The sequence below is a fragment of the Tyto alba genome, unplaced genomic scaffold, assembly GCF_018691265.1.
Source record: "Tyto alba isolate M040663 unplaced genomic scaffold, T.alba_DEE_v4.0 Super-Scaffold_22, whole genome shotgun sequence".
NCBI lineage: Eukaryota > Metazoa > Chordata > Aves > Strigiformes > Tytonidae > Tyto > Tyto alba.
The window spans coordinates 2175600-2201033 of NW_024881296.1; the positions used below are offsets into that span (position 1 = coordinate 2175600).

General features: G+C 39.8%; 1 long non-coding RNA gene across 4 annotated transcripts in view; it reads right to left on the reverse strand.

Moving 5' to 3' along the window:
* Positions 1 to 2150: 2150 nt before the first annotated feature.
* Positions 2151 to 25434, reverse strand: part of LOC116961693 — a 283521-nt gene continuing 260237 nt past the window's right edge. For 3 of the 4 annotated variants that reach the window (XR_004407097.2, XR_004407093.2, XR_004407094.2), the window contains 3 exons: positions 11426 to 11468; positions 5963 to 6025; positions 2151 to 4821 (listed from right to left, as the gene is read on the reverse strand). This is a non-coding gene — a long non-coding RNA (uncharacterized LOC116961693). The remainder of the gene's footprint in view (positions 4822 to 5962; positions 6026 to 11425; positions 11469 to 25434) is intronic. The other variant, XR_004407095.2, reaches the window with a different exon arrangement.

The following is a 25434-nucleotide window of genomic DNA, read 5'->3' on the forward strand; positions in this document are numbered from 1 at the left end:
TTCATTAACCTATAAGCAACCTTGGTATTTAGCTTACACTGACCAATATTATGTTCAGTATTAAAGAAACTGCATGCAAATACCATAATATAGGAAATGCAAGGTTACAGTAAATTCCATGGCATAACATTGCATTTGGAAATAGTTGAAGTCAACATGAAGAGTGAATCATAAGATGAAACAGCTACTTTGCAGTTGCTTATGGACAGGGACAGCCTGGGGATCGAACACTCAGGATTAATACAATGTTCTTTAGGTGGTGAACAAGTGTCCTGGTTGGGGCTGGACTAGAGTTCCTGTTGGTTTTAGTAGCTGGAGGAGCTGCAGCCCCCTGAGACCCCAGGGGCTCCCCAGGCCCCAGTGCCCTCACCTGTGTGCGGGGGCGGGGGGAGCATAGCTGGAGGGCTGGGCCCCGATTGGCCGATATCCCATGTCATGTGACATTGTGCTCACTATATAAAGGCAGGAGTGGGCCAGGAGGGGCTCTCATGTGTGGGGAGTGTGGCTGTGGGGCCTTTGTGTTTGGGATTGCTGGCTGGGAGCAGGCGGGTGGTGAGCAGCTGTATGGTACATTACCTGTTGATACTGCTGTCAGCGTATTATTCTGTTACTATTATTAAACTGTTTCTGTCTCAACCCCCGAGTCTCCCTTTGCCCCTCCGATTCCCTCCCCATTCCCAAGTGGGGGGAGGGTGGGTGAGCGGCTGTGTGGCATTTAGCTGCTGAGTAGGCTCAAACCACAACAACAATGTGAAGAGGAGCTCTGCATTGATTTTCTAGCCAGCAAAGAGTAAAAGTCATCTCCTGAAGGTAATTCCCATCTTAAGTATCCAAACTCTGTGACACCTCTGACTCCTCATCAACTATACAGGGAAGAGAGGGCAACTGATTTCTCAAATTAGGTGTCTTGTATAGTTACCAGGAAAAGAATCCAGGATGAACTTTCGAGCATATTTCCAGTACCAGTTTCCCCATAAGACAGTCTGTAACTTTATGTGTGTTCCTTAAAATGCAAAAGTGCCTAAGATTTACAAGGTTAGCAATGTAAGCTGCTGTAAGCGGCATGCAAACTCAGATGCTGCAGGATTCTTTACCACTGCAAGTTTTCATCCATCTCAGCATATGGATGAACTGAGCAGAGGAGAAGCAAGCCTGATTGTAATTACATTAAGCACTTTGGCAATAAGGAAAAGTTTGTACTTGTACACAGATGGCTTTATGTTACAATGCTATAAATGTGCCAAGTTTCATGGCTTCGCCATATGATGCAGGGAAGGGGCTTGATCCAAAGTCTGTGCAAACCTGCTGAAAAGCTCTCACTGATTTCAGTGCATTTGTATTGGATTTATGATAAGTCCACTGAACACACCTGGAAAAGGGAATAGCCTTTTGTACTAAAATGCAAATATTTTTAAGCCATTTTTAGCCTGGTTTGCTTTTTTTAGCTCAAGTCTCCATGCTCTGGTGACTCTGTTTTCCTTTGAAGGAGATACAATAAAGTCCAGTTCAGGTTGATTAAAATTACTTTGACTGCCCACTGTAGCTCTCATCTAAACTGGAAACTTAAACTTTACAAACCTCATGGAAATTACCTGGGGGGAAAAAAATATTACATTCTTATTCTGTAAGGCCTCCTGAGTCCTTCTGGTGTGTTTGATTCAAGTCATCTTTTCTGTGACCCCCCCACCCCTACTACCTCATGAAAGTAAGAGATTTTAAAACTTACTTTAAAAGTCCTTAATTTAGAAAAATAAACAAAAATTCTGTCAACCCATTCCCCAGTGTCTCACCATAACTTATTTTAGAGTAGTAAATCTTCCCCCTGACAGCTCTCTGATGATGCATTACATTAATACATCATAATGACAATACTTGTGATATATGATGGATATATTTTCTGAAAGGGATATCACCTATACATTCCATCTTCCCAGCACAGAAGAAGAATGTTTGGGAAAAGAGGGAGAAGGGGTGGTAAAGGATGTTCTTTACTCAGAAGGCAAAATCTCACAAGAGAATGTGGAATTATGCTGATTGCCCTTGTTAAAATACCAAAGTGAATAAGAAATAAAATGTGTCCTGTGGAAAAAAACCTTCTACTAGTAAGATGACCTGTTTGTTCCTCAAATACTGATACTCAGACTGGAATATAAAAGCGAAATTCTTTAATATATTTGTATCAATCATGCTAATACAGGAGAAACAGACTCTAGGAAATAATCACAACAACTTGGATGGGGTTGAAAGACTGTGATAATGACAGATGCAATATTTAAAGGGGTAACTAAGGTGGTCTGCAAACAGAAATACATGGCAGCCTCCGTGAATAATCTGGTGAGTTCTGTACACTCCAAAGAGTCACCCATGACTGACACAAACCAAAATCTTTTCAGTGCCCAAGCATGGACACGGTGAAGACAGGGCTTTTTAGTAGGAAATAAAGTTAATTTTTGACATGGATATCTGGCCTTCCACAACACCATTGCACATAAGAACAAGATCACAGGCTGGTGTTTGTTGTGCTAGGCTCTACACTAACAGTACAAATACAGTCCTGTTCTCAGCCAATTGGAACTCGATTTCCAAGGTTTAGAATGCAAAATCAATCCCTGGCTTAGAAGAGCCTGTTGCCTGGGCAGAAGGTAGTAGTAACTTTGCTCCAAAGGCTCATTCTCACACATGTGACTGTGGGGGCTGAACAGTACGAGATCTGACAGACACCTTTGACAATAACTGGTCTAAAGTGGCCCTCCTGATGCATTTGGTTTACACACAGGTAACTCTGACAACAACCTCAGTGCCCCTGTTCTTGGCGTAAAGATCTCAAGGGCAGTCAGAACCTACTACCTTGGGCCTACCAATAGCTTTCACTGTTCAGAAACATGGTCATTCCATCCACTATCAGGCTACTGAATTCTTAGTATTCAGCTTAGATGCAGAGAAAAAAACAGTGGAACAACGAGCATCTGACTTCTTAGGGGTTCTGTCAGTGATCTGATGTTTGGGCGAAAAACTTGACTTTTGCAAAACACTCACAGTGGACTCCCTTCAGCACCGAATTGCTGTTGGCTACCTACATGCCACAAGTATCTGAATCCCATTTGGACTATGCTATTAGTATTCCCAAGGTCTTATGCTGTATGTGATTGGCAGAACTGTCTAAGAATAAACATCTTCCACGACCCCTCTTCAATTACAGCCTTACCCACAGGTAACCCATCATGTGATGAAATGGAGTCAGATGATAAATGTTCTGGCCTGGCAAATACTCGCTTGTATCTCTGCACAAGACTAATGCAAGGAAGAGCACATGAAGCACTTTCTGTTTGGTCTGGATGATGCTGCACTGCAGGGGTAGATCTGATGCCTCTTTTCTGAAAAAACTCGGAGGCCTGAGGTATTCCTTTGTTAGTTAAAGAATTAGTAAACAAAATTCCTGTGAGACATTTATTGGAAGAAAAAGATGTCGTGACTCAGATTCACAGAAAAGGATTAAAATATTACAATAAGAGTGAAATCCAAATAAACATATATCTGAGCATATATTTCTGTGTGCAATCATCCCAGCTGGCAAGCAAACTGGGTTTGAATGTGGTGGCACTATTATCAGCTCCAGTGTAAAGTTCTTCATAAAGAGAGGCCTTGGACACTGCTGTTTTAACTTCGCTAGAAACATTGGAGGGAAGAGCCTCAAATTCCTGATAGGGATTGGCAGGTCTTGCTCTGTCTCAGAAACGCTGAAGACGGAAACATGAAGTGCAAGCAAAATGACAGGAGTGTCGATGTCACTCTGTTGAACGCATGCAAAGAAGCGACGATGCCCAGTACAAGGCAGTGCAATAACCACATTCTCTGAATGTGAACGGAGTGCTCCTGAAAGGTGCTTATTGACCTCTGAATCTTCAATCTGCAGAAGAGATCTGAGCTATAATGAATATAGGAAACCACTACGTGATGGCCATGGTGCCTTGCTAGCAAGCCTATCTCCTGAGGGTTGATTACAGGTAAAATTAAAAAGGTTCTAATGGAAACCAGGTGATACAATCAACCCCGCTAAATCCATTGTCACTTTTCTATGACCACTTGCAAGAGCCTGTTGTAATGTTATTTTGTATTGAAGGCGTTTGTCCTTTAGTTGTTGAAGGGAAACAACCAGTTCATTTTGTAGATGAGCCATCAGTTTCTGGATACTGTTGCTCTGAGTTAAGCAAACTGCATTTCCAAGTCCCATCAGTGCTGGATTTCTCAGGCATGCCACATGTCCTCTCACTTACAGGAAAAAAATAAAAAAAAAAATCAGTGTCCACAAAAGCACTAAGAAAAATGCTAATCGACTTGCACTAGGGCTAAGTATATATGTAGGAGTTATAAAAAAGAGCCCTTCTTACTTACTTTATAGCAGGGATAGCATCCCATTTTTCTGTCAGCAATGCAAAAATGTTATTTTCTGTCCTAGCCCAGCCTACCCTGCTGTCTTACACTAGGATGAGCTGGGGAAGTAATAGTGCAAAAGCTTTTCAGAGATACTCCATGTAAACAAAGCAGAGGTCTCTGTATTTTTCTCTGCTGTGTTCTCTTCTTAGAACTAACTTTTGCTCTTTTCATCAAACATAGCTCCAGGTAAGATGCTGTGATTTTAGTTGTTATTAGTGTCTGAAGCAGTTTTCCTGCATTCACTTGTTCCTGGCATTGAATATTCGCAGCAGAATTGTTTATTCTTTCACCCTCTTTTGTCTGATGTTATTGTGAAAACTGAAGAAGTGTCACAACTGTAGGGACTTTCATGCAGGAATACAGTGACTTCCAAGTTCACTTTTAAACCTAGTGATATGAGTTTAAAAGAAACTATTAAAAACACTGAAACAGGGCATCTTTATTAGTAAGGCTAGCTGACTCAAATGATTTTATTAGAATGTTCTCTGCTATTTTGCTATTTTTCCTTGCATGTTAGATGCATACAGAAAGTCCTGTTAACCATCATACAATCCATAGATCCATACTACCGCAAGAAGATTGCTCAGCTAAAGTTCACACAAAACAAAAGTGAAGTTACCCCAAAGGAATCTCTGTGTTTCAAGACAATTTTATTGCTGAGTTTCAAATATTAAAACTCTCCCAGTTGTTAAATAAAGAGTGATGAGAAAATGCATGCAATTTTAATTTCCACTGGGATTATGCCTGGTGTAAGACAATCATGTTGTTAGATATTTTTCCAAAGACTAAAATGATATTATAGCATCTGTGAAGGATGTTATGAAGAGCAAGGTACTGAAATAAAAATATTTTTATTCCAGATTTGCTACTTTTTATGCTTTTTGCTGAAATTGCTTGGATTAGAATTTATGCAAAGCTTTATTATCTAAGACACTTAAACTCAACTTAGTTTAACTGATGTATCTATTAGCTTGCATATCTTGTAGTTAGTGAAGGCTTGATACATCAACTAAGGAGAATCCATGCAAGTCCAATGGATATTTATAAAAAGTGACATAGCATTTTCTTGTTTACCCTCCCCAGCAGTGCCAAAGCAACAGTGTACTTTAAATTGGAAGCTGATGTTTATCATGCTCCCTGCAAAACCACTGGTTAGTGGAATGGTGGGGTATTTGCAACGCCTGTGCGCTGCGTTTGTCCTCTGGGGGCTGATGGGATTTCAGGTGCTCTTAAAAGACATTTGTAGGGAGACTGAAAAATGGGGAATGACAGAGAGGAACGTTTAAAAACAAATTACAGTCTTAAATATAACTAGTTCATAATCCCTAGCTCATAATCAGGTCCTGAGAAACAGATATACCAGGTATGAAGTATCAGACTGTAATTGTGAAGAGGAATTTGCTTGGGAGGTAACTTTGGCTCTGTCTGGGAAAAAATTTAAAGGGACTTACTAAACAGCTCCATTGTCAGAAAACTAAAAATGTCAACAGTGACTATGAAAGCATGCTGCTAGAAAAGTAAACATTACCTTGTTTGATTTTGTTTATTGTTTTTCTTGTAAGATCCGTAAATCTTCCTAAAATGCTTCAACCTGGAGGAAGAAAATAACGCTAATGAAAACACTACCTGAAAAATGTGTCAGTTTTTGTAATTGAGGATAAATATGACAATATTGACAAAATTGACAGTAAATACTGACACCAATGTATGTTTTAGTTCCTGCACTTCTTTAAATGTGGCAAAGCAAAAAGACATGGGACCTGCCTTCTTCAAACTCATTTTCCTGCTCACACAAAGTTCCAGCTTTCAGGATCCTACAAAATACTTTTCTCCTTTTCTATTAGTATTGTTACTCAGCAATCTACGTAGGACAAGGATGGGATAGAAGAAACACCGATTTTCATCTCACTCCACTTCCAGACTGTTTTTGCAAAGGAAACTGCTCTCCAGTAAATGTGTTATATAGCCAAAGTTTAGGTGAAACTAAATTTTTCCAAATCGCCTTATATTTGAATGTCCTGATACAGGTGTTTTCCAAGGGAGATGTTCTAGAGGAATCTCCTAGGTTAGAGGGCAGTGTGTTTGCTTTGTGTTGATTCCTGTTAAATTGCAAACTTCTTCATGGAATGGGTAAAATCCAGGCAAGCAAATCATATTTGTGTGTTTTGCCCTAACACTTATCTGAGTGTAAGGAATGGGCAATGGTAGAAATTTCACCATTTATTCCTTGACAGGCAGCTGCATAGCTGAGAAGACCTGTGAGAGTGACATGGAGTTTATGTATCCTGGAGATATGGAGAAAAACAAAGGGAAATAGCAAAGAAAGGGGAGGTGAGGTAGCGTGGGGAAATTAAGCAGAAAAATCAGCAGTTACTGTAGCGGAACTATATTGCTAGTTCATTTTTTTTGGACTTGATTTAGAAAGAAAAATAATAGGCACATTTTTTCAGATTTATTATGTTTGGAGGTAGTACATTTAAGCAGAATAGACAGAGTGGGTGATATGAGTAAGAATCTAATGATAATAGGAATTAAGGGAAATTTCAAGGCCAACCAAGAGCGAGTGAGACAAACTCTCTGCTCTCCACATAATTGACAAAGTGGTGCCTCTTCCATTTCTGGACATTTTTAAAGACAAACTGGGACAAAACAACACAAGAAAAGACAAAACAATGCCCAAATCAGGATCTAGGCAACAGTTCCAGCAAAAGCTGTTCCAAAGCCAAGACAACAATGGCAGCAAATCCAAAAGCAGCAATATGGGCTCTAGGAGGCACTGCACCTTCTTCTTTTCTTCTGGCCTCCAACCAGAGCCGTCTGCAGGGTGTTAGTCTGCTTGGAGGCTGACAAGAAAGACCCTTACATTGACAAGCCCACCCAGCAATGAATAGATTCCTCCAGATCAATCCTATGTGACTCACACCCATGAGGAAGAGAGCTTATAAAGCCATTCCTACAGCCTGTAAACTTGGTAGTCTCCTTGTGGGTTTCTACAGGGCTGGCCCATGGTGTGGTAGCCCAATGCTCCATCTCTAAGGTTTCTCCAAAGACAACGCCAGCCCTTGACAGTTTTTGTAAACGGCATGAGAGTTTATCTAGGGATGCCAGAAAGCCTGTATCAGTTCCAATAGCGGAGCTCAGACCTATGTGGGGGCATTACCACATATCAGGGAACCCATTTTTCCACCAAGTTCCACAGCCTGGGCTACAGCTTGCTAAATGGGTAGCAAAGGAGGGGTCAACATCTGGCTCATTTCTTATAAATGGCCAACAAGAGGTTTTAAAACCTGTGGGGTCAGAAAATCTTTCTCTCCACTGTGCTTCAGAAATGCAATGCCACTTAACCTGGTTCTTGATTTACCTTTACCATATCTGAAATCCCCAAGATTCTCAAATAATGTATAGGACACTATTACATGTGCAAGGACAGCAGTGAGTTACCTAAAAAATTAAGAGAAGATCATTGGAAACAGAACAGTTAGCATTTTACTATATGACACTCCAGTGGTCAAAAATGTAAATTGTTGAAACTAGAAACAATAACCAATTCTAAACATCTTTGTTGACTTCTGTGTAATACAGGGGGTTTCAGAGCTCACGCTAGTGTAAACAGGAAGTAAAGAAAAGCCAGTCCCTGAAATTGGAAATAGGACTTGGGAAAAGTCAGGTCCATTCCCCTCTACTCCTTAGGTTGTTTGTGCAAATGATGGACATATTTAAAGTCAAGTCTCAAACACAGAAAATGGGAGATTAATACTCTCTACTTCTGTCCTGCCTAATGAGATTGTAAGATCTCTCATTAACTGTTTGTCCCAGCCATAGCACAGCTGAGACCAGACCTCCTTTGGGGCCCCTCTACTTTACGATGCAATTAATGCACATAACCCTATGCCATTTAGAGTTCTCGAACCCTAATGTGTAATGTGTGCTGGGATGTCAGCTTTCTGGGATCAGCAGTGTCCCACTGGCAGCAGTCCTCCTTTCACTTTGCATCTTTTGCATCTACCTGTTCTTCTGTGTTATAACCCCGCTAAGCTCCTGAGTGCTGGAGCTGATGAAAAGCAAGAGCAGCCTTTTATAGGCCAGAGTAAAGCAGAGATGCACTAGGTAACTACTCACAGACATCCAATGGGCCAACTCTCCCTTATTTTACTTACAAAGGAAGGTTATGTGAAAAGAATGGTAAGACTCTCATCGATCTCAAGTGGGCCGGCACTTCTCATTCAAATAATGTCAGTGACATCTTTTGTTGGTGCAAGGAGGGTTTTGCTCAATCTTTCTGTCCCACCTCACCTTTTCCAAAGCCATTCCCATGTCTCCACTGAAGAGATTTCCAACCACAACTGCTCCATCACTAGATAAATTGCTTCTTTGTGCCAGAAAGATTTCATTCTATGTGTTTATTTAACCTGTGTAGCCCCAGGAACTACCATCTTATTTGCATTTAACAGGCAGTAGCAAGGCATGCAAAATCAAAGCTGTGTTCTGCTGAAACTGCAAGATGAAACACAAGAGCACTCCTAACTTCAGGGAGTTTTGTAGAGGGAAAATAGGAAGTGAAACAATTTTTTAAAATGTCCACTTTTGTAATGCATTAAAGCCCTCATTGCTTTTGCCAAAACTTCACTTTTAAGAAGAACCAGCTGTGGATTTGATTTCTATGTTTCTCAGCTATAAGTCAATAGAGGATGCAATTTTAAAGCACAAGACCTATAACATACAGTGTGAATCATCTCTTGTCTGCATATAAGATAGCACAGATAGCTAACACACTTAGTGAAAGCTTTATCACCAAAGAAACACATTTATAAGCATTGAATCTAGCACCTTAACTTTTACAACTCACTTTAAACTTTAAAAAAAATGCCAGCTGTAAATAAGTCCATACTCATAACTAGAAATATGTGGTATCCTTCACTCATGCCTATTTTAAGAATTACTCATCACCTGTGAGTGGCAATGTGCAAAGCCAATTTGCAAAAGTTCAGAGCTTCTGGAGATTTGGACTCTGATCTACCTGAAGTTAATTGTTTCAGAGAGATAATAATTTTTTGGTAATTATGTCCAACCAATCCATAAGTAACCCCTTACAGAATAGGTTTTATCTAGTGCCACTTGCTATTTCCTAAAGGTCATGGAATCTCTTTTTCTTACCTCTAACGGCTCACCTTTCCTGGGTGCACTATGGGGAAGCATAATTCCAGCAGAGTGGAAATTCAGTCAGCAAATGAGGCATCGACATAAATATTCATGGGGGAAAAAAACTTTTGAAAAAATGTTGAGAAAAGAGTGTAGGTAAATCATAGTATCCTTGGGAGACCACTAAGATATGCACTGTCAATTTACATGGATTTGCTTAAAATTTTGTCTGTAATTTAGGAAGTGCTATCATACTTTCTGACTTATCACCTTCTTGCCAGTATTTGGACATCTTTTGAGCACTGGACACTTCATCAAGGACAGAATAGTTGCCCAGATGCCAGGCAGCACCCATCTGTCACATTTACAGTCTGGGAATTAGCAAGGGAAATCATTCCAGACTATTCAGAGAAATGTTTATGCCCCAGACAATATACAACAGTTGTTCAGTTTTTACAATGTGAATTTGACTTCCTGCCTAGGATTCTTTTCCCACTTTGCAAACCCAGGACCTGATATGAAGGCAGTCCATGGGAGAAGCACACTGAATTCAAAGGGACCATCTGCATGTACAAGGTTAAGTTTCTGCACAAGCGCCAGAAGAGACACTGGGCATTATCTCAGGGTAGAGCCCCAGTGGAGTTCAGCACAACTTAATACAGCAATGATTCAGTTTCAAGAGAAAAATTGGAGGAAGAATTTTGAAAATGCTTGGTTATGACTTGTTCTGCTTGTGGCTGTGGTCACTGGTAACACTTTTATTGATCCTAAGAGGAAGAGAGGGAAGCTGATGCTATGTGCCTTTAGAAAGCCATCTCTGAAAACACACATTTAAAATATTTGACTCCTTGCAGTTAATCCTACAAGGACATACATTCGCAGAGACCTTTGTTTAATCAAGAATCCTCTGAGCTCAATTGATGTCTGGCTCCTGTCTGGTTCCATGAGACTAAATAGATACAAATAAATGGAGTCATTTGCCAACCTAGGACTCAAATCACCAGCAGACATCATAAAATCCAGTGCTCACAAGAGTCTAAGATACAAAATACCAGACTCTGGCACCCAAATTTGACCATTCAGTGAGGAATAAGATATAAAGGATTACTTCAAAGACACTGACCATGAAGAAAAAGAACACCCACCAGTAGGTAATGATGAAATCTTGAACTTTCACACCACATCTCAGTAAATATTACCGCACTATAATTGAGTTCATCAGGTTCCATGAGCATGCCCATACTTTCTTCTCCATTTCTGGATGATTTCCATTGGTGTTATGCAAAGGACACTACTGTCTACTGGGAGGTTGTCTGTGCTAACCCGAAGCACACTCTTTTCAACAGTTTATTTCACCCCTGTTTGTAGCTTTTCAGCTCTCAGATCTTCCCTAATGGGGACAGTGACCAGAGGGATAGAAGATACATACCTTTTATAGGGACAAAATGAGGGGCAATGTTAAGGTTTATTCCTTTTTTTTCCTTTTTCTCTTTTCTAAAGAAAACCTTTTATTCAACCCCAATGTCATAAAAGAAGATGATGTCATAATTTATGATATTAAACTGGTTACTAAAATGTCATTACACAAGTGATGTTTTAATTGATGATGTTAAACTGGTTAGCAGGAAAGTGTCAAGTGTCACTTTCATGACATAAACTGCCAGTTATGATTATATAATATCAATTATTCTTTGGAAAATTGCATTAGATCAGTTAGTTCTGAACCAATGTAGTTGGGGCAGGTTCATATTTTTTTTAAATGCTGTTCATCCAGTTCTCATTATTAGGAGTAAAATATACTTTGGATGCAGTTTAGACTTTTATAACTCTCCCCTTGAAATATAATACCTACCTTTCTCTTTTGCCCTTTCAGCTGCCATCAGATCAACAGTGAGCTAAAAAAGAAAGCAGTGAGTTAAATTTTATAGCCTTCACTGAGCTTGCCTTGTTCTGTAATCTTACAGAAACCAAACTTTTGAGTTGAAGGTAGACAAAAATAACAAAACACAATTTTAATAGTATGTTAAATATAGAACATTAGGATTTGCTGACAGGATGTTGGTTACTATGAGCCCTTCTTTGACGCTGGATCTCCTAAAGCTTTAGCATCCAGCTGCTCTCCAAATTCCTCTAAATCTTATTCAGGCACAGAACCAAAAGAACATACTAATATCTGAAATGCATGTAGCCAGATCTTAAAAACTTAATCCCTTCTAGGGATAGTTACAAGTAAAAGCAGCAAGTTTAGTCCATGTATACTCCCTGGGTCCAATATGAGAAGGCTGACTCACTGCTGATGCTGATCTGATCTAGCAAGTTTATAACATTTCCCTATGTCAAAGTTGCATTTTGTTCCTTGCTGTCAGTGACACATTGCTGGCTAACTGGCAAAGATATGCAGATGCCCCGATAACAAGTTAGATGTAACATAACAGAATGAGATTTTTATGGGAATTTCCCAGCTGAAATCTTATCTATTTTATAGGAGAACAAGTACATTCACATTAACGAGGGAGAAAGCAATAGGCAGGGCTATCTCTTGGTCAAGACTGTTGGATTTGTCTGAGTCTAAATAAGAGGATCTCCCCTATTGTAAAATGGCAAAAAAAAATACAAGGGAAGGATAAATGATGTACATCCATGCAACCACACCAAGCCTGAGAAACAGTGAGGACTCCAAAGTCAACAAAAGTTGGCTGCTAAATAAGCCACACTATTACTTTCCTGAACAACTTTGTGCTCAGACCAGTGTTGCTTTATAATGAAAGCTGGATGTGGAGATGACTAAAAGGGCCACACTTCTCTTCACTCCTAACTTTGATCAGACCAGAAGCCGCACTTCATGGGAGAGCTCTTGGAGGTTTGATCAAAGGATTGTGGAAGGTCCCAGAGAGGAGCTGCCATAGAGAGCTCACATCAGGCATACAAGCAATTCATCATATCACCCTAATTCACATAACAAGTCAGATAAAATCTAAGCATTAAAGTGTGCATGCTTGTTGACATGACAGAAGGTTGAAATCCTGTGAAATAGATGCCTCTTATATGAAAGATGAGGATAACAATTTTTTCAAAGCCTTCGTAGGTTGAACCTGCCCATCCATGTAGTTGCTGCATCGTGGAAACACACCTATAGCGTGTGGCAGTACTGATGAATCCGAAACTGGGCTCCAGCTTACAAAAGCAAAAGTCCTTCTAACATTTCATTGTAACTGAAAGAAGAGATCCAGACGCTGGTGGGTTTTTAAAAGTTATATCATAATTTATAATTGGTTGTTAATTAATGTCAGATCACAGTGGAATTCCTATGGAATTACAGAGTGGAGCCTCTTTAATTACCACTTTATAATTATAAATCTCATTGGAATGAAAAACACGGGAACTGTAATAAACGATGAAGATCTTGGAAGACTTCTTTTGACTAATAAAATCTTCATGTATGCGCCTTACGAATTTTTAGAACAGTAGTCTTCATTTTGGGCAAAAAACACTTTCCACGATGCAGAATTCTCCTTGCATTATGCAAAAACAAAGAGAAAAAAAATCTTAAACATTCTTTCACAACTAGAGCAATTACATCTTGTGAAATTAAAAATACATCTCAGGTCTCTTAGCACTACATCTTGTAATCTGTGTACACCATTGATCACTAAGGTAAGACCTTTCCTGCTCTGTGGTTTTGTCATTCTCTGCTGATTTGCCTGCAAAAAGTCACAGAACTATCCCCGGCTGCAAAAGATCCTCTATGCAATCATACAGTAGAGGCCTGAAGCTTACTGTTCAGGTTATCATGATCTGTGCTGTACTTGCATACAATCAAGGATGAGATGATTAGTACTGTGGATGTTCACTCTTAATTAAATGTACCCACAGCAGTTACTCCAACGTTCTGCTGCACACCTTTATACCTCCCCAAACACCTGTGGGTGGAGAATTACAACTATAACAGCTTTACACCAGTACCCTAAAGACCAAAAGCTGATGCAATATGTATCTTGTTGTGAATTTATTCAATCGTCTTTTCCTCTTTTCAGTTTAACTTTGGGCTGGCTGAAATGAAACAGAAGTTGGGGTGCCTGCCACATGGAAGCAGCCTTATAAGAAGAGTTCCCAATGCAGGAACTCTGCAACACACACAGGAGGCAGGAGGAGGAGAAGGAGGAGGAGGCAGGAGGAGGAGAAGGAGGAGGAGGCAGCTGCCTCCTTGTCAGTGCCACCACATCATAGGACCCCAGCACAGACCTGTGCACACTCATCCTCTGCTCTTGGCCACAGTCATTCACAAGGAGCCCTTGGACCCTATCTCCAGATCTTGGTTGGAATGAGGAGGAAGATACCAATTTGAATTCAACAACTGTTTCAACAATTGGCTTTACTTTGTTGGTCAGCAGCAGGCCCTGAGCCTCACCAGCTTGTTGGTATGTCCCAACAATCCCAGTCGCTTTCTCTTGTTCTCCAAACTGCTAGTTACTGCTTTCAGCCATCCTCCTAAGACTTCTCTTTCCTCCACAAGGACATGAGTAATTCGTATGTTGAGCCCCTCCTCTCCTGCTTCTAATAACATTGTTTTTCTCCGTTCCTCGCATTTTCCCCCAGTCCTCTCTTGGTTCTGTTTTTTCGTGCCTTTGAGGCTGCAGCCCCTCGCTTCTCCTCGTGTCTCATGTACAGGCGTGGGAATGTGTAAACCTGCCAATGTGCACTTTGTAAAAACTTGTTGCAGATCTGATGGGTTTCATTCTGTGAGCCAAGAAACCAGGCTTACAACATAATTGATACTAGCAAATTGAGAGAGGAACTATGGCCCCTACCTAAAATAAAAGACAATCACAGGGAATTAAAGGTCATGGTATAAAGAACTGTGCAGAGGAACACTGGGAAATAAGAACAAATATAATACAGACTACAGTGTAGTTAAACCAGAGATGAATTTGCCTAAATAAAACATAAGAAACCTATTTCCTGTACTAATTACTCTACTTCTTAGAGAAGTGTAATGCTGGCATCAACCTTCATACTAAATTGCACCACAAAACCCCAACACTTAACAGTGTTTTAGCTGACACATTAGGCAGGAATTTACCAATTTTTATTTTGCCTAGCTGTTGTTTATTCTCTGACAAATTTTCATTGAAGATTTTACCAAAGGGGGAGATGCTCCTTGAACAGCAGAACTGCTATTCAAGAGCTTTGAGAAGTAACCACACACTATTATTTGATTATCTGCTTGTTTTTCATTCGAATTTCCAAAAGTATCCCTTTAGTAAATGCAGACCAGCAGCATCAACAGGGCAACTTCCCTACACATCCAGCGCTTCCCCTAGAGTATGTGGGTTACAGTCAGTAACATGGGCAAAAAGACAGCTTGTTTCTTCTCATTCATTTTGTCGGCAGAACAAAAACGATGGCACATTAGCAACAGACTTTCATACAGACACTGGAATTAATCAGACTCGAGTTTGCCTTCCCTTAAATCACAGGGTCATGACAAAGGTGGGGAGAAGAATTTGCAGTTGTATCTTTGCAGGACTGCATTCCTAATTCTGCCCAAGATAACATAGTCCCAGTGCCTTGGATTGCTGGTTATTACGATCAACAACAGACACACATACATATTCAGCGAAAGTGTTCGAACTCTCACATTTGTATTCATTTTACTTTGACTTGACTGAAATCATAAAAGGAATGTGTAAACGAGGATAGCCTGTTGCTGAAATGAAGTTGAATTTTTTCCCCACAGAAACTTGGGTTCATGACAGCTTTTTGTTGGGCAGGACATTAGCCTTTTGTAATTTATTGCTTTTAGATTAAATCTGGGGAAACTCAATATTGCAGTTGAATGATTAGAGCAATACCCCTCAGAGTAATAAATTTTCTTTGGTGCTGTGCATCTCCCGATCATGTTTCCCTTCTAATTACATTTACATAAATGATATTCTGCAAAATTAAATTAACATTCAAACCGTTACGCTGGCAAGGAGAGACAAAAATTAGTTACAAACTTACATCCCTAAAAAACCAAAATGACACCTTGTTCTTTCCAGAAACTGAATCACAGCTATCCCCCAAAGTGTCTCTTACACACTGATTATTCTAGTTGGTTAATCACCGACCTAGACACTCTGCTCCCCCTCTCCGAAGTTTATAGTGTAAGGTCCTGCTTTCCACCGGGTCTCATTAAACAGAAGCAATTGGTGGCAATCCAAATTTGGTCAGCAAAGTGCTCTATTCAGAGCTAGATTTGATTTCTAACTTTGGCCACAGCCCTTCCTCAGGGCTTCCCTGTCTTGGCTCCTGCACGCCATTCCTCTCGTATGGAGCCAGAAGGTACTTGGCGGGGCTCCCTGTGAACTTAGACTTAGTGCCGCGCTAACACCCTCCTGACCAGGCTGAAGAAAGATGTTCTTCCTCCTCATGCATCCACACCACCACGCTGGCTGGCTAGCAGCGCCATGCTTCCCTGGGCTGCTCTCCAATTGATGCATGGGCACAGGGGCTCATGGAGCAAGTTTTCACTTGCCAAGGGGAGGGACCATTATCCTGAAGAGTTAAGAAAAAAAGGGTGCCAGCCTACTGCTGGCTGATGAAGCCGGTCTTCAAGCAGCTTTTCCAAGATCCAACGTTTAAATGGATTGTCATATGTAGTGTTGGTTTGCCTAAGGTCACCAATCTCCTGACTAGTCAATCTATTTTCTCAGCACTGTATGAGGAATGGTAGCTTTTAGAAGAAAAATCGTTTCCTAAGACCTACTTGGAAAGGCATCATTTTTGTCATCCAGTAGAGGATTTGGCCCTTCAGATACCCACACACTGTAAAGACAGTGTACATCCACCTCCTCTCTACTCTCTTTGGGTTGGGTTTTTGATGCCAAAAACAAACCATCAAAATACTTATGCAGAGAACACATGTCCTATTTTATCAGTGTGAGGCATCACTTGATTTTATTTGTTGACCATGCACCCACTACACTGAAAATCACAGTATTTCCATTCAGGAATTTGATTACAGAGCCATGACCCACCCTTCCTTATAGTAAAGAGCATATACCGTCATGTTTGTAGTGATATCAATTCTTAAGCAAGTGCACTCAAACCATTTTGAGGCATTAGTAACAAAAAAGTGAAAAAAAAAATCAATATTTGCTATAAGGCACATATGTATAGACATATATAGTCACATCTGGAACTAAATCTGTCAGCTGTCCTACAAGTGTGTCTATTTGAGTGTGAGTACCCTGTGTGTAAATTGGGCATATTTCGATACACCATCTGGAGAAAAGACTTAACATAAAAATGTCAAAGCTTGTGATTAAATAAAAACTGTGTATATATGATACTGCTTTTCACTTTGAAACCTGGATGTTTTTAACATTTTAATTTTTGAAAACAAAGTTTGCATTCAGAGATTGAATCTCCTTATTGAAACTCACCAACATTTGCATTTTAGCATATTTCAGTTTACTTGGCAAAGAGATTACTGTTTTGTTTTGGTTTTGTTTTGTTTTGTTTCCCCCCCCCCCCCCCCCCCCAAAAAAAAAAAGAATACTGGGCAGCCTAGCATTTGTTTGACAACCTAATTTAATTTTCCCTAAACATCACAGTTTCTGTATTTCTATAGGTCTCACAATAAATACAGTTAATTAGTTGTAGACATAATATTTAGAGTACATATTTTCTGAAAGTGTTTGATCGCAGTGAGTCATCTGCACGATAGTCCTCTTTCGAGGATTGCATTTCATTCTTGCTCGCCTCACCCTGGTAAACATAATGTGCCAAGCACTCTAGAATTTCTGTTAAGTAAGCTCTTCTCACAGCATAATGGCCCAGGCCCATTCAGAGCCATAATTGAATTCTCTGGCACACAAATCACTTGGAAAGACCGGGCCGATTTATATGTTTAGGACCATATGACAAACATCTGTTTCACTGCAAGGAATGTTAGGGTATACCCACAGGTACCAAATGCAAATCACTTAGGAAATCTTGGTGCAGGTTCTTTAAACGTGACTCCTGGAAAGGACATAAGACCCAAATTTCCATTTCCATTTCCAGTGGAACAGATTCTTAGCCTGTGCAAGACTGTGATGAAATTTCCATGAAATCTATGAGTCAGTGAAAATTCAGAGCAGTCTAGGAGATTGGAAACCAGACCAGCAGGTACATTTGCAACAACAATGTTGTACAACAAAATTCAGTAAACCTTTCCTTCATCAAGGACTCCAAACTATAGCTCTAGAAGACAGAACAACAGAACTAAAATGTCGTAACTAACGTCCGATGCTAGCATTAAACTTTAATTTACTTTATTTCATCAGTCTCTCATATTATTCCCATTACCATTGCCACTGTATTCTTTCCTTGTATTTAAAAAACAGCATATCTTCAACACACAGATCAGTGAAGCACAACAAATATACGTCTAAGAGAGCACTTGGTGAATGATGGGAGAATCCTTATGATTAAGAAAAGCAGTAAAGATAATATGTGAGGCTTCAACAATATTATCAAGAATTCATGACTACACATGGGTGTGATTCAGATGGCTGAGATCATCAGCCTCCAGACGCATTGGACAGTGCCTGTGAATAAGCCAAGACCATCTGCCATCCACAAAGAGAAAAAACACATATATCAAGAAGCAGCGTTCTTTACAAGCTTTCTGAAAAAGCTCCAAGGTGGGGTCCAAACATTTTGAAAGGTTGTGTAAAGCAGAAAGACCTTATGCAGCTCCTGATCCAGGAGATACCATAGCTCTGAGGAACAGAGAAGGGAGAAGAAATACAAATTTGTCAAAAGGTATCTCAATGACAAATACAAAAAACACCTGAAGGGATGGCTTCCTGTTCTTCAGGGTAGTTGGAAAATTGTGATCATATTTTATCTCTTAGGAATATCATGAAGAAGAGGAGGTTCAAAATTGCATTTGGAGACTATCAGGAGCAACCAAAATGATTATGAGCTAATTTTACCATAAAGGTCAGGCTAATCTTTGCATATCAGAGACTGTGTTAACAAACACTCTTGACTACTTCAGTACCAGTCTCATTTACCACCCTTTGGCGCCTCGCCTTTGAGCGATAACCCAACTGCCCAGGGGATGGGATGGGATTGGTGGGGAGTGGCTGCATTTTGTGCTGCTCTTCTCAGAAAGTAGTTGTTTTTTGTTTTTGCTTTTTTTTTTTTTTTTATTGTCTTGGTACAATCCTCAGGGACTCCCGAGGGCAGGCTACTGTAGCTGCAAGACCACCACTGCATGCAATTAACCACGGCACGGCTGCAATTAAGAGGAATTGAAGCTTGCTCTCACTGTGCCCATGTTTCCCCACTTCTGCATATAGAACTGCCTGATTTTTGCTGCTGTTGATGGTGTTTGAAGATTAAATGTTATGTGCAGCAACAGATGTTAGTGATCTCATTCAGAGCTGAATACCTTTTCACACATGGTTTGGTTGTGCACCAGGGGCCAAGAACTTTGGCTGTAGATAAGCAAAATCAAAATCTGTTTTAACTGGCATATTGAGTCCATTGTCTATAAACATTCGCATTACGTGAATGAGATCAAATCTGCCAAGGGACATTATTATGTCATCAAATATATTTGCCCATCACAAAAGAATGGCTGGAGAAAAGTGGAAAAGTGGTGATTATTGAGCTATGTACTAATGGCCTAAATCTACTCAAAAGCTCAACTAACTGCAAGCAAACATGATCTTGGGGAATAGAGAGTTGGTCACAAACGTATGTATAGAAAACATACAAGAAAGAGGAGGCAAGGACATTCTTCAAGGAATAAAGCAAGGAAATACTAGAGCTTGGCAGCTTCTTCCCTGCTTTGATTAGATGGGTGGCAACTATTAAAGGTCAGTTCCAAAAAGATCAGTGTTAGGCTGGATGGGATTTCCCTAGGAATATGAAAAACAACAGGCCAGGAAGCAGAAATGCTGTGATATCGATCCAGTTTTTTCAGGCAGTCACAGATTCTTAATGTAAATACCTGCAGATCACATCAGAAGGGAATCACCAGGAAGATGTCCCCGGAGCTGTTTTTAGAACTAATGTATTTAAGGGTTTATATTATTTTTGTTAGTAACATGGGAGCAGTGTTCTCTTTGGAACAGTGGAAGAAACAGCTTGAGAAGGAAATGTAGGATTTCAAGGCATGAAGATGCAACTTTTGCATCAAACGGCTTCTGATGGATTAAAAACTGGAATCAACTTATACGAAAAAGGCTGCATGCATTTGACTTGTCTCAGGGGAAATCTTTGGGATTCTCACATACCTTTGCAAACTGCATTCAAACTGTAAGAAAAATACATTTCTCAAAGAAGCAAAGACAAGAAGTAAGAATCTAGGTGGTATCAAACAGTATCACAGAAAAAAAAACAAGGGAAAACCATACAACAGCATTAGGCTTACTAAATAATCTAGTGCACTCAAAGCAATTTCTTACAGATTTGTCAGCCTTGGTTCATGTCTGCAGGTGTGTTTCTCCCCTTCCATTGCTCCACTCATTTTTAGACAACAGGTGAGTTCCATGAATGTGTGAAGAAAGCAGGGAATAATTACAATCAGTCATAGGTATCATATCTATTTAGCAGTAGGTCATTCTAGTGGCCTAGAGGGTCCATCAGGTGACTTTCTACTGAATTCAGTGAGATAACAAAGAAGATATCCAAAGAAAACCCATGTCTATTCTCTTCTAACAAAACAAGAAGACACTCTCTCCTTCCCAAAACCAAACACAAAAGCCACCCAAATCCCAAACCTACATTTATCTTCGATAAAAACTGGGGATTTCCTTCCAGACCCCTGTCCCAATGGAGCAGAGGATCTGCTGAGTCCATGAAGTAGAATACAGACACCAGCAGTGTCTCCATAAATGTCCTAGCTATCTGCTCAGCCTCAGATGTGCATCAGCGTGAATCGACTACTGATCAGGGTAAAGAAAATGTCTTTCCCAGAGGTCTATTGACAGGGACCTGGGTAGATATCATAGAAAGAGTCCCACTGACTTCAAGGTTCATTAAACACAGTCAGCATTGTCAGAACTGAGCTCTTCTTATAGACGCAATAATGGTTTAATGGCACAGTGCTGGAGAAGCCCTTTTGTGTCTTGCTGGTGTGGTGCACAGTGTTATTCTCAGAATCAGGAACCTGTTCATTGTCTAAAATAAAAACATTTGATTGTGTTTTGATGTGAAAACATTCTAATTTGCCGTAGTGTCCATGATTAATGTTGGTCTTTCAAAATATCATTTTCCTTTGGTGCTATGTAAATAAAGCTTCTTCCCAGTGTTGCTGAAATGCTGGCTTTCATTATGCATGGCAAAGGAGAAGCTGATGATGTTTTATGATCTTTAGCAAGCATCACAGACATTTCTGGAACATGAAATCAAAAATAAGAGCAAGTAGCATTAAAATGTTCTTTGAGCTAATTTCTCTAACCAGAACATGAAAGTTCTTTTTCATTTAGTGTATGTGAACAGTGTTCAAAGCAAAATAAAAATAATTCTGAAACCGAGTCTTTATTTTTCTGGAATGGAGTCAGAATGCTGGAATTGAGTCAAAGCAAAACATTCTTTTTATGACAACTGAATTTGAGTATTGGATTTCTTATTTGATGTGACATCTCATCACGAGATCCTCCAGGCACTGTGCATGGATAACCTCTAAAATATAAACATCCTAATACTACACTACTTCTGTTTTCCTGCGGTAGTCATAATTCAATTTCATAGCAACTTCTTGGAAGGAAAAGCCAGAAGTGTCCACAACTTCTTATACCATACACATCTCTTAAATAAAGACTCTTTCCCTCCCAATGGTAACTACATCATGTCAGAGTGGCAATGACACTGCTGCTGGCTTTCACAGAAAGGAGATTTTGAACTAAGTCTGGGAAAAGGGACAGTTCTTCAGGCAGAGTGGAGCTGGATGACTGTGTTGACTCCTGTCAAATTTTGCCAGTCATATCATCAGCTGATGATATGTTTCTGACTGGTGAACTTCTTTGAACATGATTTAATAGCTGAATCAAAGCACGAAAAATTCTCAAGATCAGCTAAATCTCAGCAGACCTTCACATCTGTAGATCACAATTTGGAAACTACTGATTTAATCCATCTTCCATAATGACGCCTAACAATTGATTGAACCTCATCCCTAAGTGGCCTAATGAACTAGGTTTGGGCGTGAGAGGTGAGTAGTATCAAGATCTTACTGTTTACTGAATAGCAGTGTGATGCATATGATTTAGACAACATCAAAAAAGTGTTTCATTTTCAGGAGATCAAAAGGTACAGTGCCTTCCAGAAAATAAAAATGGTTATATCAAAATAAAAGGAGGCATCCCCAAGTTTCTGTTTGTTATTAGCCCAAAGAGTTTGATTAAGCCTGGAAATATTTTTGCATTAAAGAAATGTTTATTTTTAACAGGAGGTTAAAGCTGAGATGCCAACACAGCCTTGTTTCCTGTAGAAATGTGGCACCTTAGGGCTACAGAAGTTACGCACATCCAGGCACCAAGAGACTGAAATTCAACCTGTCATTCAACAAAGACCTTCTTATTTCATACCAGCACAAGTCAACCATATTCTCCTGACCATCCAGGACCTTCCCATCTTCTCTACATTACCCTCTATGCTCTCCAATACACAAGTGCTAACTCACAAAGTACTTCTCACAATATTTTGTTTCTTTGCTGTAGCCTTCCTAGGAAAACATTTTCTGAACTAATCTTCCTGATGTCTATTCTGTCATGTCTTCAAATACCGAGCAAGATTATTTTAAAAGATTGTGAATTCTTTGAAACAGAAACCATTTACATAATCAAATGAAAAAAAAAGGCAAAGGCGGACTTTTCACAGCGGATCTCCTTGACTTTTCTGAAACCCTTGTCATGAAGAACATAACCTTATTGCTTTCCTGCTTCACACATCTCCCAGCAGTGAGTTGCTGCTTAAGGCAGAGTACACAGTACTATAACTAATCTGAAATGAAGGAAAACATTTAACCTACAGTTCCTCATATTCAGAACAAATAACTGTCTCTGTGTCCCTTGTGCATGTTTGATGGCATCAGAAACAGGCTATTAATGAAGAATAACTCCATAAAAATGAACTCGTTCCAATCAGTCTTCTGGCACTACAACATCAAGGGGAGATGCCAGTCAAGCAGCTAATATTAAACCTGTAAATCTTTACCTATTTAGGATGCTTTAATCATTTTCTATGAATTAATACCATAAAATGTGATTTATAGCTTAAGAAGGAAGATCCTTATAACCATTAATACACAAATTCAATCAACAGACATTTGGAAATTACAGATTCACTGAAGCCATGTGTTGCTCAACAGAAAACCAATCCTGCCCCCTTCTCAGAGAAAGTTGGGCTTCAAATGACAGTATAGGTGCAGTTTCATCAATGCTGCCAGGAAACCTCCTTACACAGGCTTTCTTCAACAGATGGTCGTCTTAATTTGGTACAAGGTACAAGATTTATAGACAATCCTCAGCAACATGGGTAGTGTTTAAGGTGTCAGATGAAGCAATAAACAAATGGGAGAGAAATGGTCTCTTAGCAAACAAATTCTCTTAACCTTTCAAGGATTGGTATGACCCTGCTGATCCCACACATATATCTGAGAGAAAAAACTAAATTATTTAGGGTGGGGTTTTTAACATAGAAAAGTTATTTTAATTTTTGTCTAGTTTTGTTGAAAATTATTAATGGCAGCCAATGAGGCCATTTAAACATAAAGTCCCACATATGTTGAGCTTATCAGAAACAGAGGTCTGCATGCAAGCAATTACCACAGTCTCCAGTACACCTAGAGATGGCCTGGCTGCTTCCTCCTAAGCACTCCTACCTCTCAGCCTCTAACATTTTCTTGTGACTGTCTTGTCACCGCTGTGTACCGAACATGGCTAAAACCAGGGATATTTGTTCCACATTTCCTCCTCTCTGTCACCACAGGTGACTTTGCCAAGTGCCTATCACTTGGTCTCATCTATTCCTGGCTATCATTTATTTTTCTCTTTCTGTTGCCCCATATACTCATTCATCCGCTGGTCCTTTTTCCATGTCACCAGTTCTAATACCCCTTTTCCTCTCTGTCATCCCTACAGATTTATACACACTGTATCCCTTAAGTGTATAAAAATACTAGACTTTTCAAATTTAAGCATTTGCTTGAGGTGCCAAAAATAGAAAATGAGTTGCCTTTTGGTTCCTTTATCATCCACGAAGGGAGACAGTATCTTGACAGGTTGACTTGGGTTTTAGCTTAGCAGAATTGCTCTTTGGAGGTACCTCTCAGTTTCTACTGACAAGAGAAAGCTTGGGGTTACTGGCTTTCTCATGCATCACTACAGTGCTTACAGGGGATGGACCCAGGACGAAGTATAGATATTTTTCCAATCCCTATTTCTTTTTTCAAGATTCAGGTTGCTTTGCCTTGTCTGGTTTAGATGGACAATCTTATTTTAACTAAAAAGGAAGTGTGGGCCACCAGTTCAAGAAGAGGTTTTGTAACAGAGCTCTCCCATGCAGAAAGAAGGCAGGTGACCTGCTTTTTTATTGGAGAGTTCTCCAAACAACAATTTAACCTTTGACTGTTCCAAAAGCCAAAGTACTCTACTAGTACAGACTGATTTTTATGCTTTTATGGAGAGAAGGAAAAAAAAATAGAAATTGGAACCGTGAGTACTCATTCAGTAGCCAAGACCAAGAGGTTTTCAGACAGCTAGAAACCGCTGCAGAGGACAGCTAAGCTGCCTCAGGCCTTTTAAAACTTCCCTTTCTCTTGCTCAATCTTTTCCCTTCTTCCCTGATCCTTCCTCCAACATATGTCTGCTAAAGATCTCAGCCTGAAGAACAGAACTGGGAGGAAGCCAATCACCAATTCATCTTGGGAGTTTGATTTAATTTTCCATACAGCCCAACTGCTTCTTTAGTAATGATGTACATCCTGAACAGCCTGACAAAAGCAGTGCTGGTTTTGCTGTAGAGTACCAGAGTGATGGAGTTTCATAGGCAACCTGATACATTTGCTACTGGTCCAAGTGCAGCAGCACTTAGACAGCATCTGGCTTTGTTACACACAGAGAAATTGCCAAAATGTCCATTAATTTCAGTGGTACCAGACCTATGTTCATGGAAACAAGGTGGAAAGGATAAAAGTCAGGGAATATGATACAAGAGGGAAGACAGAGAGGACAGCGTGTTTTGAGAGAGGATGGAGAAGAAGAAACAAACAGGAAGAATGATGGGTAGGTGAAGAGAAAGGACAGTTATTACAGAAAGAGCAACAGACACTGTCTTGAAAGGAATGCAAGGAAATTTTATAGTTATTGTTCAGAAGCATCTTCTTTTCCTTACTATAAGGGTGATGACTGATGATTCACTTCTAAAAAATGAAACATTTAGCTCAGAGTGGTTTTGGAGGGTTTGAAAGGAAAGAACAGCAGGAGAAGCTGGTTGGATGGATCATACTTACAAGTTCAGCTGTTTTGTTCCCAACACCTAAAAAATCTTTTAAACAAGAATCTTTCTGACACAGAGAGTTGTAAAGGAGGAGAAAAAATGCATACAAAGAAATGGAAAAGATGAAATACATAACAAGGGCTTTGGCTGTTCTCTTAATTTAATGTCATGGGACTATGAATTTTCCCCATTCTCCCTGAATGAACTCTCTAACTACGTATCTTTGGCAGCTGATACAGCAGCAATAGCTCCAGTTTGATCACTGTGCACATTGCATTGGATGCACTTTCAAATCATCTCAGCACCCAGCAGCTACCAATTTTGTTGCCAAAATAGGAGATACACACACTTTCCCACCTGCATTCTAATAACAGAGAT